This window comes from Telmatherina bonti (genome assembly GCF_933228915.1).
Source record: "Telmatherina bonti genome assembly, chromosome: 4".
Lineage (NCBI taxonomy): Eukaryota > Metazoa > Chordata > Actinopteri > Atheriniformes > Telmatherinidae > Telmatherina > Telmatherina bonti.
This window is the reverse complement of record NC_136622.1, coordinates 3,727,312-3,746,267: the sequence shown is the minus strand read 5'-3', so window position 1 is coordinate 3,746,267 and position 18,956 is coordinate 3,727,312.

Below are 18,956 nucleotides of genomic sequence, written 5' to 3'. Positions count from 1 at the left end.
GGTAGGATCCAGAATGTTGTTCCTGTTCTGGATGGTAGTATCCAGAATGTTGTTCCTGTTCTGGATGGTAGTACCCAGAACGTTGTTCCTGTTCTGGATGGTAGGATCCAGAACGTTGTTCCTGTTCTGGATGGTAGTATCCAGAATGTTGTTCCTGTTCTGGATGGTAGTACCCAGAATGTTGTTCCTGTTCTGGATGGTAATATCCAGAATGTTGTTCCTGTTCTGGGTGGTAGTATCCAGAATGTTGTTGCTGTTCTGGATGGTAGTACCCAGAATGTTGTTCCTGTTCTTGATGGTAGTACCCAGAATGTTGTTCCTGTTCTGGATGGTAATATCCAGAATGTTGTTCCTGTTCTGTATGGTAGTATCCAGAATGTTGTTCCTGTTCTGGGTGGTAGTATCCAGAATGTTGTTGCTGTTCTGGATGGTAGTATCCAGAATGTTGTTCCTGTTCTGGATGGTAGGATCCAGAACGTTGTTCCTGTTCTGGATGGTAGGATCCAGAATGTTGTTCCTGTTCTGTATGGTTAGTATCCAGAATGTTGTTCCTGTTCTGGGTGGTAGTATCCAGAATGTTGTTGCTGTTCTGGATGGTAGTTTCCAGAATGTTGTTCCTGTTCTGGATGGTAGGATCCAGAACGTTGTTTCTGTTTTGGATGGTAGGATCCAGAATGTTGTTACTATTCTCGATGGTAGGATCCAGAATGTTGTTCCTGTTTTGGATGGAAGGATCCAGAATGTTTTTCCTTTTCTGGATGGTAGGATCCAGAATGTTGTTCCTGTTTTGGATGGTAGGATCCAGAATGTTGTTCCTGTTCTGGATGGTAGTATCCAGAATGTTGTTCCTTTTCTGGGTGGTAGTATCCAGAATGTTGTTCCTGTTCTGGATGGTAGTATCCAGAATGTTGTTCCTGTTTTGGATGGTAGTATCCAGAATGTTGTTCCTTTTCTGGAGGGTTGTATCCAGGTTCTTTTTCCTGTTCTGGATGGTAGTATCTAGAATGTTGTTCCTGTTCTGGATGGTAGGATCCAGAAAGCTGTTCCTGTTCTGGATTGTAGGATCCAGAATGTTGTTCCTGTTCTGGATGGTAGGATCCAGAATGTTGTTCTTGTTCTGGATGGTAGTATCCAGAACGTTTTTCCTGTTCTGGATGGTAGTATTCAGAAAGTTGTTCCTTTTCTGGATGGTAGCATCAAGAAAGTTGTTCCTGTTCTGGATGGTAGTATCCAGAAAGTTGTTCCTGTTCTGAATGGTAGGATCCAGAATGTTGTTCCTGTATTGGATGGTAGTATCCTGAATGTTGTTCCTGTATTGGATGGTAGGATCCAGAACGTTGTTCCTGTTCTGGATGGTAGTATCCAGAATGTTGTTCCTTTTCTGGGTGGTAGCATCCAGAATGTTGTTCCTGTTCTGGGTGGTAGTATCCAGAATGTTGTTCCTGTTCTGGGTGGTAGTATCCAGAATGTTGTTGCTGTTCTGGATGGTAGTTTCCAGAATGTTGTTCCTGTTCTGGATGGTAGGATCCAGAACGTTGTTTCTGTTTTGGATGGTAGGATCCAGAATGTTGTTACTATTCTCGATGGTAGGATCCAGAATGTTGTTCCTGTTTTGGATGGAAGGATCCAGAATGTTTTTCCTTTTCTGGATGGTAGGATCCAGAATGTTGTTCCTGTTTTGGATGGTAGGATCCAGAATGTTGTTCCTGTTCTGGATGGTAGTATCCAGAATGTTGTTCCTTTTCTGGGTGGTAGTATCCAGAATGTTGTTCCTGTTCTGGATGGTAGTATCCAGAATGTTGTTCCTGTTTTGGATGGTAGTATCCAGAATGTTGTTCCTTTTCTGGAGGGTTGTATCCAGGTTCTTTTTCCTGTTCTGGATGGTAGTATCTAGAATGTTGTTCCTGTTCTGGATGGTAGGATCCAGAAAGCTGTTCCTGTTCTGGATTGTAGGATCCAGAATGTTGTTCCTGTTCTGGATGGTAGGATCCAGAATGTTGTTCTTGTTCTGGATGGTAGTATCCAGAACGTTTTTCCTGTTCTGGATGGTAGTATTCAGAAAGTTGTTCCTTTTCTGGGTGGTAGCATCAAGAAAGTTGTTCCTGTTCTGGATGGTAGTATCCAGAAAGTTGTTCCTTTTCTGAATGGTAGGATCCAGAATGTTGTTCCTGTATTGGATGGTAGTATCCTGAATGTTGTTCCTGTATTGGATGGTAGGATCCAGAACGTTGTTCCTGTTCCGGATGGTAGTATCCAGAATGTTGTTCCTTTTCTGGGTGGTAGCATCCAGAATGTTGTTCCTGTTCTGGATGGTAGGATCCAGAATGTTGTTCCTGTTTTGGATGGCAGTATCCAGAATGTTGTTCCTGTTCTGGAGGGTTGTATCCAGAACATTGTTCCTGTTCTGGATGGTAGTATTGAGAACGTTGTTCCTGTTCTGGATGGTAGCATCCAGAAAGTGGTTCCTGTTCTGGGTGGTAGCATCCAGAACGTTGTTCCTGTTCTGGATGGTAGGATCCTGAACGTTTTCCTGTTCTGGATGGTAGCATCCAGAACGTTGTTCCTGTTCTGGATGGTAGGATCCTGAACGTTTTCCTGTTCTGGATGGTAGGATCCAGAATGTTGTTCCTGTTCTGGATGGTAGGATCCAGAATGTTGTTCCTGTTTTGGATGGCAGTATCCAGAATGTTGTTCCTGTTCTGGAGGGTTGTATCCAGGATCTTAATCCTGTTCTGGATGGCAGTATCCAGAATGTTGTTCATTTTCTGGATGGTAGGATCCAGAAAGTTGTTCCTGTTCTGGATTGCAGGATCCAGAATGTTCCTGTTCTGGATGGTAGGATCCAGAAAGTTGTTCCTGTTCTGGATTGCAGGATCCAGAATGTTGTTCCTGTTCTGGATGGTAGGATCCAGAACGTTGTTCCTGTTTTGGATGGTAGGATCCAGAATGTTGTTCCTGTTCTGGATGGTAGGATCCAGAATGTTTTTCCTGTTTCGGATGGTAGCATCCAGAATGTTGTTCCTGTTCTGGATGGTAGTATCCAGAATGTTGTTCCTGTTCTGGGTGGTAGTATCCAGAATGTTGTTCCTGTTCTGGATGGTAGGATCCAGAATGTTGTTCTTGTTCTGGATGGCAGTATCCAGAACGTTGTTCCTGTTCTGGATGGTAGCATCCAGAAAGTGGTTCCTGTTCTGGGTGGTAGCATCCAGAACGTTGTTCCTGTTCTGGATGGTAGTATCCAGAATGTTGTTCCTTTTCTGGGTGGTAGCATCCAGAATGTTGTTCCTGTTCTGGGTGGTAGTATCCAGAATGTTGTTCCTGTTCTGGGTGGTAGTATCCAGAATTTTGTTCCTGTTCTGGATGGTAGTATCCAGAATGTTTTTCCTGTTCTGGATGGTAGCATCCAGAAAGTGGTTCCTGTTCTGGGTGGTAGCATCCAGAACGTTGTTCCTGTTCTGGATGGTAGGATCCTGAACGTTTTCCTGTTCTGGATGGTAGGATCCAGAATGTTGTTCCTGTTCTGGATGGTAGGATCCAGAATGTTGTTCCTGTTTTGGATGGTAGTATCCAGAATGTTGTTCCTATTCTCGATGGTAGGATCCAGAATGTTGTTCCTGTTTTGGATGGTAGGATCCAGAATATTGTTCCTGTTCTGGATGGTAGTATCCAGAATGTTGTTCCTGTTTTGGATGGTAGGATCCAGTATGTTGTTCCTGTTCTGGATGGTAGTATCCAGAATGTTGTTCCTGTTCTGGATGGTAGTATCCAGAATGTTATTCCTGTTTTGGATGGTAGTATCCAGAATGTTGTTCCTGTTCTGGAGGGTTGTATCAAGGATCTTTTTCCTGTTCTGGATGGTAGTATCTAGAATGTTGTTCCTGTTCTGGATGGTAGGATCCAGAAAGCTGTTCCTGTTCTGGATTGTAGGATCCACAATGTTGTTCCTGTTCTGGATGGTAGGATCCAGAATGTTGTTCTTGTTCTAGATGGTAGTATCCAGAACGTTTTTCCTGTTCTGGATTGTAATATCCAGAACATTGTTCGTGTTCTGGATGGTAGTATTCAGAAAGTTGTTCCTGTTCTGGATGGTAGCATCAAGAAAGTTGTTCCTGTTCTGGATGGTAGTATCCAGAAAGTTGTTCCTGTTCTGAATGGTAGGATCCAGAAAGTTGTTCCTGTATTGGATGGTAGTATCCGGAATGTTGTTCCTGTTCTGGATGGTAATACCCAGAACGTTGTTCCTGTTCTGGATGGTAGGATCCAGAACGTTGTTCCTGTTCTGGATGGTAGTATCCAGAATGTTGTTCCTGTTCTGGATGGTAGTACCCAGAATGTTGTTCCTGTTCTGGATGGTAATATCCAGAATGTTGTTCCTGTTCTGGGTGGTAGTATCCAGAATGTTGTTGCTGTTCTGGATGGTAGTACCCAGAATGTTGTTCCTGTTCTGGATGGTAGTACCCAGAATGTTGTTCCTGTTCTGGATGGTAATATCCAGAATGTTGTTCCTGTTCTGTATGGTAGTATCCAGAATGTTGTTCCTGTTCTGGGTGGTAGTATCCAGAATGTTGTTGCTGTTCTGGATGGTAGGATCCAGAATGTTGTTCCTGTTCTAGATGGTAGTATCCAGAACGTTTTTCCTGTTCTGGATTGTAATATCCAGAACATTGTTCGTGTTCTGGATGGTAGTATTCAGAAAGTTGTTCCTGTTCTGGATGGTAGCATCAAGAAAGTTGTTCCTGTTCTGGATGGTAGTATCCAGAAAGTTGTTCCTGTTCTGAATGGTAGGATCCAGAAAGTTGTTCCTGTATTGGATGGTAGTATCCGGAATGTTGTTCCTGTTCTGGATGGTAATACCCAGAACGTTGTTCCTGTTCTGGATGGTAGGATCCAGAACGTTGTTCCTGTTCTGGATGGTAGTATCCAGAATGTTGTTCCTGTTCTGGATGGTAGTACCCAGAATGTTGTTCCTGTTCTGGATGGTAATATCCAGAATGTTGTTCCTGTTCTGGGTGGTAGTATCCAGAATGTTGTTGCTGTTCTGGATGGTAGTACCCAGAATGTTGTTCCTGTTCTGGATGGTAGTACCCAGAATGTTGTTCCTGTTCTGGATGGTAATATCCAGAATGTTGTTCCTGTTCTGTATGGTAGTATCCAGAATGTTGTTCCTGTTCTGGGTGGTAGTATCCAGAATGTTGTTGCTGTTCTGGATGGTAGTATCCAGAATGTTGTTCCTGTTCTGGATGGTAGGATCCAGAACGTTGTTCCTGTTCTGGATGGTAATATCCAGAATGTTGTTCCTGTTCTGGATGGTAGTATCCAGAATGTTGTTCCTGTTCTGGATGGTAGTATCCAGAATGTTGTTCCTGTTTTGGATGGTAGTATCCAGAATGTTGTTCCTGTTCTGGAGGGTTGTATCAAGGATCTTTTTCCTGTTCTGGATGGTAGTATCTAGAATGTTGTTCCTGTTCTGGATGGTAGGATCCAGAAAGCTGTTCCTGTTCTGGATTGTAGGATCCAGAATGTTGTTCCTGTTCTGGATGGTAGTATCCAGAACGTTTTTCCTGTTCTGGATTGTAATATCCAGAACATTGTTCCTGTTCTGGATGGTAGTATTCAGAAAGTTGTTCCTGTTCTGGATGGTAGCATCAAGAAAGTTGTTCCTGTTCTGGATGGTAGTATCCAGAAAGTTGTTCCTGTTCTGAATGGTAGGATCCAGAAAGTTGTTCCTGTATTGGATGGTAGGATCCGGAATGTTGTTCCTGTATTGGATGGTAGGATCCAGAATGTTGTTCCTGTTCTGGATGGTAGTATCCAGAATGTTGTTCCTTTTCTGGGTGGTAGCATCCAGAATGTTGTTCCTGTTCTGGGTGGTAGCATCCAGAACGTTGTTCCTGTTCTGGATGGTAATATCCAGAACGTTGTTCCTGTTCTGGATGGTAGTATCCAGAATGTTGTTCCTGTTCTGGATGGTAGGATGCAGAACGTTGTTCCTGTTCTGGATGGTAGTATCCAGAATGTTGTTCCTGTTCTGGATGGTAGTATCCAGAATGTTGTTCCTGTTCTGGGTGGTAGTATCCAGAATGTTGTTCCTGTTCTGGGTGGTAGCATCCAGAATGTTGTTCCTGTTCTGGATGGTAGTATCCAGAATGTTATTCCTGTTTTGGATGGTAGTATCCAGAATGTTGTTCCTGTTCTGGAGGGTTGTATCAAGGATCTTTTTCCTGTTCTGGATGGTAGTATCTAGAATGTTGTTCCTGTTCTGGATGGTAGGATCCAGAAAGCTGTTCCTGTTCTGGATTGTAGGATCCAGAATGTTGTTCCTGTTCTGGATGGTAGGATCCAGAATGTTGTTCTTGTTCTAGATGGTAGTATCCAGAACGTTTTTCCTGTTCTGGATTGTAATATCCAGAACATTGTTCGTGTTCTGGATGGTAGTATTCAGAAAGTTGTTCCTGTTCTGGATGGTAGCATCAAGAAAGTTGTTCCTGTTCTGGATGGTAGTATCCAGAAAGTTGTTCCTGTTCTGAATGGTAGGATCCAGAAAGTTGTTCCTGTATTGGATGGTAGTATCCGGAATGTTGTTCCTGTTCTGGATGGTAGTACCCAGAACGTTGTTCCTGTTCTGGATGGTAGGATCCAGAACGTTGTTCCTGTTCTGGATGGTAGTATCCAGAATGTATTTCCTGTTCTGGATGGTAGTACCCAGAATGTTGTTCCTGTTCTGGATGGTAGTACCCAGAATGTTGTTCCTGTTCTGGATGGTAGTACCCAGAATGTTGTTGCTGTTCTGGATGGTAGTACCCAGAATGTTGTTCCTGTTCTGGATGGTAGTACCCAGAATGTTGTTCCTGTTCTGGATGGTAATATCCAGAATGTTGTTCCTGTTCTGGAGGGTTGTATCAAGGATCTTTTTCCTGTTCTGGATGGTAGTATCTAGAATGTTGTTCCTTTTCTGGATGGTAGGATCCAGAAAGCTGTTCCTGTTCTGGATTGTAGGATCCAGAATGTTGTTCCTGTTCTGGATGGTAGTATCCAGAACGTTTTTCCTGTTCTGGATTGTAATATCCAGAACATTGTTCCTGTTCTGGATGGTAGTATTCAGAAAGTTGTTCCTGTTCTGGATGGTAGCATCAAGAAAGTTGTTCCTGTTCTGGATGGTAGTATCCAGAAAGTTGTTCCTGTTCTGAATGGTAGGATCCAGAAAGTTGTTCCTGTATTGGATGGTAGTATCCGGAATGTTGTTCCTGTATTGGATGGTAGGATCCAGAATGTTGTTCCTGTTCTGGATGGTAGTATCCAGAATGTTGTTCCTTTTCTGGGTGGTAGCATCCAGAATGTTGTTCCTGTTCTGGGTGGTAGCATCCAGAATGTTGTTCCTGTTCTGGATGGTAATATCCAGAACGTTGTTCCTGTTCTGGATGGTAGTATCCAGAATGTTGTTCCTGTTCTGGATGGTAGGATGCAGAACGTTGTTCCTGTTCTGGATGGTAGTATCCAGAATGTTGTTCCTGTTCTGGATGGTAGTATCCAGAATGTTGTTCCTGTTCTGGGTGGTAGTATCCAGAATGTTGTTCCTGTTCTGGGTGGTAGCATCCAGAATGTTGTTCCTGTTCTGGATGGTAGTATCCAGAATGTTATTCCTGTTTTGGATGGTAGTATCCAGAATGTTGTTCCTGTTCTGGAGGGTTGTATCAAGGATCTTTTTCCTGTTCTGGATGGTAGTATCTAGAATGTTGTTCCTGTTCTGGATGGTAGGATCCAGAAAGCTGTTCCTGTTCTGGATTGTAGGATCCAGAATGTTGTTCCTGTTCTGGATGGTAGGATCCAGAATGTTGTTCTTGTTCTAGATGGTAGTATCCAGAAAGTTGTTCCTGTTCTGGATGGTAGCATCAAGAAAGTTGTTCCTGTTCTGGATGGTAGTATCCAGAAAGTTGTTCCTGTTCTGAATGGTAGGATCCAGAAAGTTGTTCCTGTATTGGATGGTAGTATCCGGAATGTTGTTCCTGTTCTGGATGGTAGTACCCAGAACGTTGTTCCTGTTCTGGATGGTAGGATCCAGAACGTTGTTCCTGTTCTGGATGGTAGTATCCAGAATGTTGTTCCTGTTCTGGATGGTAGTACCCAGAATGTTGTTCCTGTTCTGGATGGTAGTACCCAGAATGTTGTTCCTGTTCTGGATGGTAGTACCCAGAATGTTGTTGCTGTTCTGGATGGTAGTACCCAGAATGTTGTTCCTGTTCTGGATGGTAGTACCCAGAATGTTGTTGCTGTTCTGGATGGTAGTACCCAGAATGTTGTTCCTGTTCTGGATGGTAGTATCCAGAATGTTGTTCCTGTTCTGGAGGGTTGTATCAAGGATCTTTTTCCTGTTCTGGATGGTAGTATCTAGAATGTTGTTCCTGTTCTGGATGGTAGGATCCAGAAAGCTGTTCCTGTTCTGGATTGTAGGATCCAGAATGTTGTTCCTGTTCTGGATGGTAGGATCCAGAATGTTGTTCTTGTTCTAGATGGTAGTATCCAGAACGTTTTTCCTGTTCTGGATTGTAATATCCAGAACATTGTTCGTGTTCTGGATGGTAGTATTCAGAAAGTTGTTCCTGTTCTGGATGGTAGCATCAAGAAAGTTGTTCCTGTTCTGGATGGTAGTATCCAGAAAGTTGTTCCTGTTCTGAATGGTAGGATCCAGAAAGTTGTTCCTGTATTGGATGGTAGTATCCGGAATGTTGTTCCTGTTCTGGATGGTAGTACCCAGAACGTTGTTCCTGTTCTGGATGGTAGGATCCAGAACGTTGTTCCTGTTCTGGATGGTAGTATCCAGAATGTATTTCCTGTTCTGGATGGTAGTACCCAGAATGTTGTTCCTGTTCTGGATGGTAGTACCCAGAATGTTGTTCCTGTTCTGGATGGTAGTACCCAGAATGTTGTTGCTGTTCTGGATGGTAGTACCCAGAATGTTGTTCCTGTTCTGGATGGTAGTACCCAGAATGTTGTTCCTGTTCTGGATGGTAATATCCAGAATGTTGTTCCTGTTCTGGAGGGTTGTATCAAGGATCTTTTTCCTGTTCTGGATGGTAGTATCTAGAATGTTGTTCCTTTTCTGGATGGTAGGATCCAGAAAGCTGTTCCTGTTCTGGATTGTAGGATCCAGAATGTTGTTCCTGTTCTGGATGGTAGTATCCAGAACGTTTTTCCTGTTCTGGATTGTAATATCCAGAACATTGTTCCTGTTCTGGATGGTAGTATTCAGAAAGTTGTTCCTGTTCTGGATGGTAGCATCAAGAAAGTTGTTCCTGTTCTGGATGGTAGTATCCAGAAAGTTGTTCCTGTTCTGAATGGTAGGATCCAGAAAGTTGTTCCTGTATTGGATGGTAGGATCCGGAATGTTGTTCCTGTATTGGATGGTAGGATCCAGAATGTTGTTCCTGTTCTGGATGGTAGTATCCAGAATGTTGTTCCTTTTCTGGGTGGTAGCATCCAGAATGTTGTTCCTGTTCTGGGTGGTAGCATCCAGAATGTTGTTCCTGTTCTGGATGGTAATATCCAGAACGTTGTTCCTGTTCTGGATGGTAGTATCCAGAATGTTGTTCCTGTTCTGGATGGTAGGATGCAGAACGTTGTTCCTGTTCTGGATGGTAGTATCCAGAATGTTGTTCCTGTTCTGGATGGTAGTATCCAGAATGTTGTTCCTGTTCTGGGTGGTAGTATCCAGAATGTTGTTCCTGTTCTGGGTGGTAGCATCCAGAATGTTGTTCCTGTTCTGGATGGTAGTATCCAGAATGTTATTCCTGTTTTGGATGGTAGTATCCAGAATGTTGTTCCTGTTCTGGAGGGTTGTATCAAGGATCTTTTTCCTGTTCTGGATGGTAGTATCTAGAATGTTGTTCCTGTTCTGGATGGTAGGATCCAGAAAGCTGTTCCTGTTCTGGATTGTAGGATCCAGAATGTTGTTCCTGTTCTGGATGGTAGGATCCAGAATGTTGTTCTTGTTCTAGATGGTAGTATCCAGAAAGTTGTTCCTGTTCTGGATGGTAGCATCAAGAAAGTTGTTCCTGTTCTGGATGGTAGTATCCAGAAAGTTGTTCCTGTTCTGAATGGTAGGATCCAGAAAGTTGTTCCTGTATTGGATGGTAGTATCCGGAATGTTGTTCCTGTTCTGGATGGTAGTACCCAGAACGTTGTTCCTGTTCTGGATGGTAGGATCCAGAACGTTGTTCCTGTTCTGGATGGTAGTATCCAGAATGTTGTTCCTGTTCTGGATGGTAGTACCCAGAATGTTGTTCCTGTTCTGGATGGTAGTACCCAGAATGTTGTTCCTGTTCTGGATGGTAGTACCCAGAATGTTGTTGCTGTTCTGGATGGTAGTACCCAGAATGTTGTTCCTGTTCTGGATGGTAGTACCCAGAATGTTGTTCCTGTTCTGGATGGTAATATCCAGAATGTTGTTCCTGTTCTGTATGGTAGTATCCAGAATGTTGTTCCTGTTCTGGGTGGTAGTATCCAGAATGTTGTTGCTGTTCTGGATGGTAGTATCCAGAATGTTGTTCCTGTTCTGGATGGTAGGATCCAGAACGTTGTTCCTGTTCTGGATGGTAATATCCAGAATGTTGTTCCTGTTCTGGATGGTAGTATCCAGAATGTTGTTCCTGTTCTGGATGGTAGTATCCAGAATGTTGTTCCTGTTTTGGATGGTAGTATCCAGAATGTTGTTCCTGTTCTGGAGGGTTGTATCAAGGATCTTTTTCCTGTTCTGGATGGTAGTATCTAGAATGTTGTTCCTGTTCTGGATGGTAGGATCCAGAAAGCTGTTCCTGTTCTGGATTGTAGGATCCAGAATGTTGTTCCTGTTCTGGATGGTAGGATCCAGAATGTTGTTCTTGTTCTGGATGGTAGTATCCAGAACGTTTTTCCTGTTCTGGATTGTAATATCCAGAACATTGTTCCTGTTCTGGATGGTAGTATTCAGAAAGTTGTTCCTGTTCTGGATGGTAGCATCAAGAAAGTTGTTCCTGTTCTGGATGGTAGTATCCAGAAAGTTGTTCCTGTTCATGATGGTAATATCCAGAACATTGTTCCTGTTCTGGATGGTAGTATTGAGAACGTTGTTCCTGTTCTGGATGGTAGCATCCAGAAAGTGGTTCCTGTTCTGGGTGGTAGCATCCAGAACGTTGTTCCTGTTCTGGATGGTAGGATCCTGAACGTTTTCCTGTTCTGGATGGTAGCATCCAGAACGTTGTTCCTGTTCTGGATGGTAGGATCCTGAACGTTTTCCTGTTCTGGATGGTAGGATCCAGAATGTTGTTCCTGTTCTGGATGGTAGGATCCAGAATGTTGTTCCTGTTTTGGATGGCAGTATCCAGAATGTTGTTCCTGTTCTGGAGGGTTGTATCCAGGATCTTAATCCTGTTCTGGATGGCAGTATCCAGAATGTTGTTCATTTTCTGGATGGTAGGATCCAGAAAGTTGTTCTTGTTCTGGATTGCAGGATCCAGAATGTTCCTGTTCTGGATGGTAGGATCCAGAAAGTTGTTCCTGTTCTGGATTGCAGGATCCAGAATGTTGTTCCTGTTCTGGATGGTAGGATCCAGAACGTTGTTCCTGTTTTGGATGGTAGGATCCAGAATGTTGTTCCTGTTCTGGATGGTAGGATCCAGAATGTTTTTCCTGTTTCGGATGGTAGCATCCAGAATGTTGTTCCTGTTCTGGATGGTAGTATCCAGAATGTTGTTCCTGTTCTGGGTGGTAGTATCCAGAATGTTGTTCCTGTTCTGGATGGTAGGATAAAGAATGTTGTTCTTGTTCTGGATGGCAGTATCCAGAACGTTGTTCCTGTTCTGGATGGTAGCATCCAGAAAGTGGTTCCTGTTCTGGGTGGTAGCATCCAGAACGTTGTTCCTGTTCTGGATGGTAGGATCCAGAACGTTGTTCCTGTTCTGGATGGTAGTATCCAGAATGTTGTTCCTTTTCTGGGTGGTAGCATCCAGAATGTTGTTCCTGTTCTGAGTGGTAGTATCCAGAATGTTGTTCCTGTTCTGGGTGGTAGTATCCAGAATTTTGTTCCTGTTCTGGATGGTAGTATCCAGAATGTTTTTCCTGTTCTGGATGGTAGTATCCAGAATGTTGTTCCTGTTTTGGATGGTACTATCCAGAACTTTTTTCCTGTTCTGGATGGTAATATCCAGAACATTGTTCCTGTTCTGGATGGTAGTATTGAGAACGTTGTTCCTGTTCTGGATGGTAGCATCCAGAAAGTGGTTCCTGTTCTGGGTGGTACCATCCAGAACGTTGTTCCTGTTCTGGATGGTAGGATCCTGAACGTTTTCCTGTTCTGGATGGTAGGATCCAGAATGTTGTTCCTGTTCTGGATGGTAGGATCCAGAATGTTGTTCCTGTTTTGGATGGTAGTATCCAGAATGTTGTTCCTATTCTCGATGGTAGGATCCAGAATGTTGTTCCTGTTTTGGATGGTAGGATCCAGAATATTGTTCCTGTTCTGGATGGTAGTATCCAGAATGTTGTTCCTGTTTTGGATGGTAGGATCCAGTATGTTGTTCCTGTTCTGGATGGTAGTATCCAGAATGTTGTTCCTGTTCTGGATGGTAGTATCCAGAATGTTATTCCTGTTTTGGATGGTAGTATCCAGAATGTTGTTCCTGTTCTGGAGGGTTGTATCAAGGATCTTTTTCCTGTTCTGGATGGTAGTATCTAGAATGTTGTTCCTGTTCTGGATGGTAGGATCCAGAAAGCTGTTCCTGTTCTGGATTGTAGGATCCAGAATGTTGTTCCTGTTCTGGATGGTAGGATCCAGAATGTTGTTCTTGTTCTAGATGGTAGTATCCAGAACGTTTTTCCTGTTCTGGATTGTAATATCCAGAACATTGTTCGTGTTCTGGATGGTAGTATTCAGAAAGTTGTTCCTGTTCTGGATGGTAGCATCAAGAAAGTTGTTCCTGTTCTGGATGGTAGTATCCAGAAAGTTGTTCCTGTTCTGAATGGTAGGATCCAGAAAGTTGTTCCTGTATTGGATGGTAGTATCCGGAATGTTGTTCCTGTTCTGGATGGTAGTACCCAGAACGTTGTTCCTGTTCTGGATGGTAGGATCCAGAACGTTGTTCCTGTTCTGGATGGTAGTATCCAGAATGTTGTTCCTGTTCTGGATGGTAGTACCCAGAACGTTGTTCCTGTTCTGGATGGTAATATCCAGAACGTTGTTCCTGTTCTGGATGGTAGTATCCAGAATGTTGTTCCTGTTCTGGATGGTAGGATGCAGAACGTTGTTCCTGTTCTGGATGGTAGTATCCAGAATGTTGTTCCTGTTCTGGATGGTAGTATCCAGAATGTTGTTCCTGTTCTGGGTGGTAGTATCCAGAATGTTGTTCCTGTTCTGGGTGGTAGCATCCAGAACGTTGTTCCTGTTCTGGATGGTAGTATCCAGAATGTTGTTCCTGTTCTGGATGGTAGTACCCAGAATGTTGTTCCTGTTCTGGATGGTAATATCCAGAATGTTGTTCCTGTTCTGGGTGGTAGTATCCAGAATGTTGTTGCTGTTCTGGATGGTAGTACCCAGAATGTTGTTCCTGTTCTGGATGGTAGTACCCAGAATGTTGTTCCTGTTCTGGATGGTAATATCCAGAATGTGGTTCCTGTTCTGTATGGTAGTATCCAGAATGTTGTTCCTGTTCTGGGTGGTAGTATCCAGAATGTTGTTGCTGTTCTGGATGGTAGTATCCAGAATGTTGTTCCTGTTCTGGATGGTAGGATCCAGAACGTTGTTCCTGTTCTGGATGGTAATATCCAGAATGTTGTTCCTGTTCTGGATGGTAGTATCCAGAATGTTGTTCCTGTTCTGGATGGTAGTATCCAGAATGTTGTTCCTGTTTTGGATGGTAGTATCCAGAATGTTGTTCCTGTTCTGGAGGGTTGTATCAAGGATCTTTTTCCTGTTCTGGATGGTAGTATCTAGAATGTTGTTCCTGTTCTGGATGGTAGGATCCAGAAAGCTGTTCCTGTTCTGGATTGTAGGATCCAGAATGTTGTTCCTGTTCTGGATGGTAGGATCCAGAATGTTGTTCTTGTTCTGGATGGTAGTATCCAGAACGTTTTTCCTGTTCTGGATTGTAATATCCAGAACATTGTTCCTGTTCTGGATGGTAGTATTCATAAAGTTGTTCCTGTTCTGGATGGTAGCATCAAGAAAGTTGTTCCTGTTCTGGATGGTAGTATCCAGAAAGTTGTTCCTGTTCTGAATGGTAGGATCCAGAAAGTTGTTCCTGTATTGGATGGTAGGATCCGGAATGTTGTTCCTGTATTGGATGGTAGGATCCAGAATGTTGTTCCTGTTCTGGATGGTAGTATCCAGAATGTTGTTCCTTTTCTGGGTGGTAGCATCCAGAATGTTGTTCCTGTTCTGGGTGGTAGCATCCAGAACGTTGTTCCTGTTCTGGATGGTAATATCCAGAACGTTGTTCCTGTTCTGGATGGTAGTATCCAGAATGTTGTTCCTGTTCTGGATGGTAGGATGCAGAACGTTGTTCCTTTTCTGGATGGTAGTATCCAGAATGTTGTTCCTGTTCTGGATGGTAGTATCCAGAATGTTGTTCCTGTTCTGGGTGGTAGTATCCAGAATGTTGTTCCTGTTCTGGGTGGTAGCATCCAGAATGTTGTTCCTGTTCTGGATGGTAGTATCCAGAATGTTATTCCTGTTTTGCATGGTAGTATCCAGAATGTTGTTCCTGTTCTGGAGGGTTGTATCAAGGATCTTTTTCCTGTTCTGGATGGTAGTATCTAGAATGTTGTTCCTGTTCTGGATGGTAGGATCCAGAAAGCTGTTCCTGTTCTGGATTGTAGGATCCAGAATGTTGTTCCTGTTCTGGATGGTAGGATCCAGAATGTTGTTCTTGTTCTAGATGGTAGTATCCAGAACGTTTTTCCTGTTCTGGATTGTAATATCCAGAACATTGTTCGTGTTCTGGATGGTAGTATTCAGAAAGTTGTTCCTGTTCTGGATGGTAGCATCAAGAAAGTTGTTCCTGTTCTGGATGGTAGTATCCAGAAAGTTGTTCCTGTTCTGAATGGTAGGATCCAGAAAGTTGTTCCTGTATTGGATGGTAGTATCCGGAATGTTGTTCCTGTTCTGGATGGTAGTACCCAGAACGTTGTTCCTGTTCTGGATGGTAGGATCCAGAACGTTGTTCCTGTTCTGGATGGTAGTATCCAGAATGTTGTTCCTGTTCTGGATGGTAGTACCCAGAATGTTGTTCCTGTTCTGGATGGTAATATCCAGAATGTTGTTCCTGTTCTGGGTGGTAGTATCCAGAATGTTGTTGCTGTTCTGGATGGTAGTACCCAGAATGTTGTTCCTGTTCTGGATGGTAGTACCCAGAATGTTGTTCCTGTTCTGGATGGTAATATCCAGAATGTTGTTCCTGTTCTGTATGGTAGTATCCAGAATGTTGTTCCTGTTCTGGGTGGTAGTATCCAGAATGTTGTTGCTGTTCTGGATGGTAGTATCCAGAATGTTGTTCCTGTTCTGGATGGTAGGATCCAGAACGTTGTTCCTGTTCTGGATGGTAATATCCAGAATGTTGTTCCTGTTCTGGATGGTAGTATCCAGAATGTTGTTCCTGTTCTGGATGGTAGTATCCAGAATGTTGTTCCTGTTTTGGATGGTAGTATCCAGAATGTTGTTCCTGTTCTGGAGGGTTGTATCAAGGATCTTTTTCCTGTTCTGGATGGTAGTATCTAGAATGTTGTTCCTGTTCTGGATGGTAGGATCCAGAAAGCTGTTCCTGTTCTGGATTGTAGGATCCAGAATGTTGTTCCTGTTCTGGATGGTAGGATCCAGAATGTTGTTCTTGTTCTGGATGGTAGTATCCAGAACGTTTTTCCTGTTCTGGATTGAAATATCCAGAACATTGTTCCTGTTCTGGATGGTAGTATTCAGAAAGTTGTTCCTGTTCTGGATGGTAGCATCAAGAAAGTTGTTCCTGTTCTGGATGGTAGGATCCAGAAAGTTGTTCCTGTTCTGAATGGTAGGATCCAGAAAGTTGTTCCTGTATTGGATGGTAGTATCCGGAATGTTGTTCCTGTATTGGATGGTAGGATCCAGAATGTTGTTCCTGTTCTGGATGGTAGTATCCAGAATGTTGTTCCTTTTCTGGGTGGTAGCATCCAGAATGTTGTTCCTGTTCTGGGTGGTAGCATCCAGAACGTTGTTCCTGTTCTGGATGGTAATATCCAGAACGTTGTTCCTGTTCTGGATGGTAGTATCCAGAATGTTGTTCCTGTTCTGGATGGTAGGATCCAGAACATTGTTCCTGTTCTGGATGGTAGTATCCAGTATGTTGTTCCTGTTCTGGATGGTAGTATCCAGAATGTTGTTCCTGTTCTGGATGGTAGTATCCAGAATGTTGTTCCTGTTCTGGGTGGTAGTATCCAGAATGTTGTTCCTGTTCTGGGTGGTAGCATCCAGAACGTTGTTCCTGTTCTGGATAGTAATATCCAGAACGTTGTTCCTGTTCTGGATGGTAGTATCCAGAATGTTGTTCCTGTTCTGGATGGTAGGATCCAGAACGTTGTTCCTGTTCTGGATGGTAGTATCCAGAATGTTGTTCCTGTTCTGGATGGCAGTATCCAGAATGTTGTTCCTGTTCTGGATGGTAGTATCCAGAATGTTGTTCCTGTTCTGGGTGGTAGTATCCAGAATGTTGTTCCTGTTCTGGATGGTAGTATCCAGAATGTTGTTCCTGTTCTGGATGGTAGTATCCAGAATGTTGTACCTGTTCTGGATGGTAATATCCAGAATGTTGTTCCTGTTCTGGGTGGTAGTATCCAGAATGTTGTTCCTGTTCTGGGTGGTAGTATCCAGAATTTTGTTCCTGTTCTGGATGGTAGTATCCAGAATGTTTTTCCTGTTCTGGATGGTAGTATCCAGAATGTTGTTCCTGTTTTGGATGGTACTATCCAGAACTTTTTTCCTGTTCTGGATGGTAATATCCAGAACATTGTTCCTGTTCTGGATGGTAGTATTGAGAACGTTGTTCCTGTTCTGGATGGTAGCATCCAGAAAGTGGTTCCTGTTCTGGGTGGTAGCATCCAGAACGTTGTTCCTGTTCTGGATGGTAGGATCCTGAACGTTTTCCTGTTCTGGATGGTAGGATCCAGAATGTTGTTCCTGTTCTGGATGGTAGGATCCAGAATGTTGTTCCTGTTTTGGATGGTAGTATCCAGAATGTTGTTCCTATTCTCGATGGTAGGATCCAGAATGTTGTTCCTGTTTTGGATGGTAGGATCCAGAATATTGTTCCTGTTCTGGATGGTAGTATCCAGAATGTTGTTCCTGTTTTGGATGGTAGGATCCAGTATGTTGTTCCTGTTCTGGATGGTAGTATCCAGAATGTTGTTCCTGTTCTGGATGGTAGTATCCAGAATGTTATTCCTGTTTTGGATGGTAGTATCCAGAATGTTGTTCCTGTTCTGGAGGGTTGTATCAAGGATCTTTTTCCTGTTCTGGATGGTAGTATCTAGAATGTTGTTCCTGTTCTGGATGGTAGGATCCAGAAAGCTGTTCCTGTTCTGGATTGTAGGATCCAGAATGTTGTTCCTGTTCTGGATGGTAGGATCCAGAATGTTGTTCTTGTTCTAGATGGTAGTATCCAGAACGTTTTTCCTGTTCTGGATTGTAATATCCAGAACATTGTTCGTGTTCTGGATGGTAGTATTCAGAAAGTTGTTCCTGTTCTGGATGGTAGCATCAAGAAAGTTGTTCCTGTTCTGGATGGTAGTATCCAGAAAGTTGTTCCTGTTCTGAATGGTAGGATCCAGAAAGTTGTTCCTGTATTGGATGGTAGTATCCGGAATGTTGTTCCTGTTCTGGATGGTAGTACCCAGAACGTTGTTCCTGTTCTGGATGGTAGGATCCAGAACGTTGTTCCTGTTCTGGATGGTAGTATCCAGAATGTTGTTCCTGTTCTGGAGGGTAGTACCCAGAATGTTGTTCCTGTTCTGGATGGTAATATCCAGAATGTTGTTCCTGTTCTGGGTGGTAGTATCCAGAATGTTGTTGCTGTTCTGGATGGTAGTACCCAGAATGTTGTTCCTGTTCTGGATGGTAGTACCCAGAATGTTGTTCCTGTTCTGGATGGTAATATCCAGAATGTTGTTCCTGTTCTGTATGGTAGTATCCAGAATGTTGTTCCTGTTCTGGGTGGTAGTATCCAGAATGTTGTTGCTGTTCTGGATGGTAGTATCCAGAATGTTGTTCCTGTTCTGGATGGTAGGATCCAGAACGTTGTTCCTGTTCTGGATGGTAATATCCAGAATGTTGTTCCTGTTCTGGATGGTAGTATCCAGAATGTTGTTCCTGTTCTGGATGGTAGTATCCAGAATGTTGTTCCTGTTTTGGATGGTAGTATCCAGAATGTTGTTCCTGTTCTGGAGGGTTGTATCAAGGATCTTTTTCCTGTTCTGGATGGTAGTATCTAGAATGTTGTTCCTGTTCTGGATGGTAGGATCCAGAAAGCTGTTCCTGTTCTGGATTGTAGGATCCAGAATGTTGTTCCTGTTCTGGATGGTAGGATCCAGAATGTTGTTCTTGTTCTGGATGGTAGTATCCAGAACGTTTTTCCTGTTCTGGATTGTAATATCCAGAACATTGTTCCATTTCTGGATGGTAGTATTCAGAAAGTTGTTCCTGTTCTGGATGGTAGCATCAAGAAAGTTGTTCCTGTTCTGGATGGTAGTATCCAGAAAGTTGTTCCTGTTCTGAATGGTAGGATCCAATAAGTTGTTCCTGTATTGGATGGTAGGATCCGGAATGTTGTTCCTGTATTGGATGGTAGGATCCAGAATGTTGTTCCTGTTCTGGATGGTAGTATCCAGAATGTTGTTCCTTTTCTGGGTGGTAGCATCCAGAATGTTGTTCCTGTTCTGGGTGGTAGCATCCAGAACGTTGTTCCTGT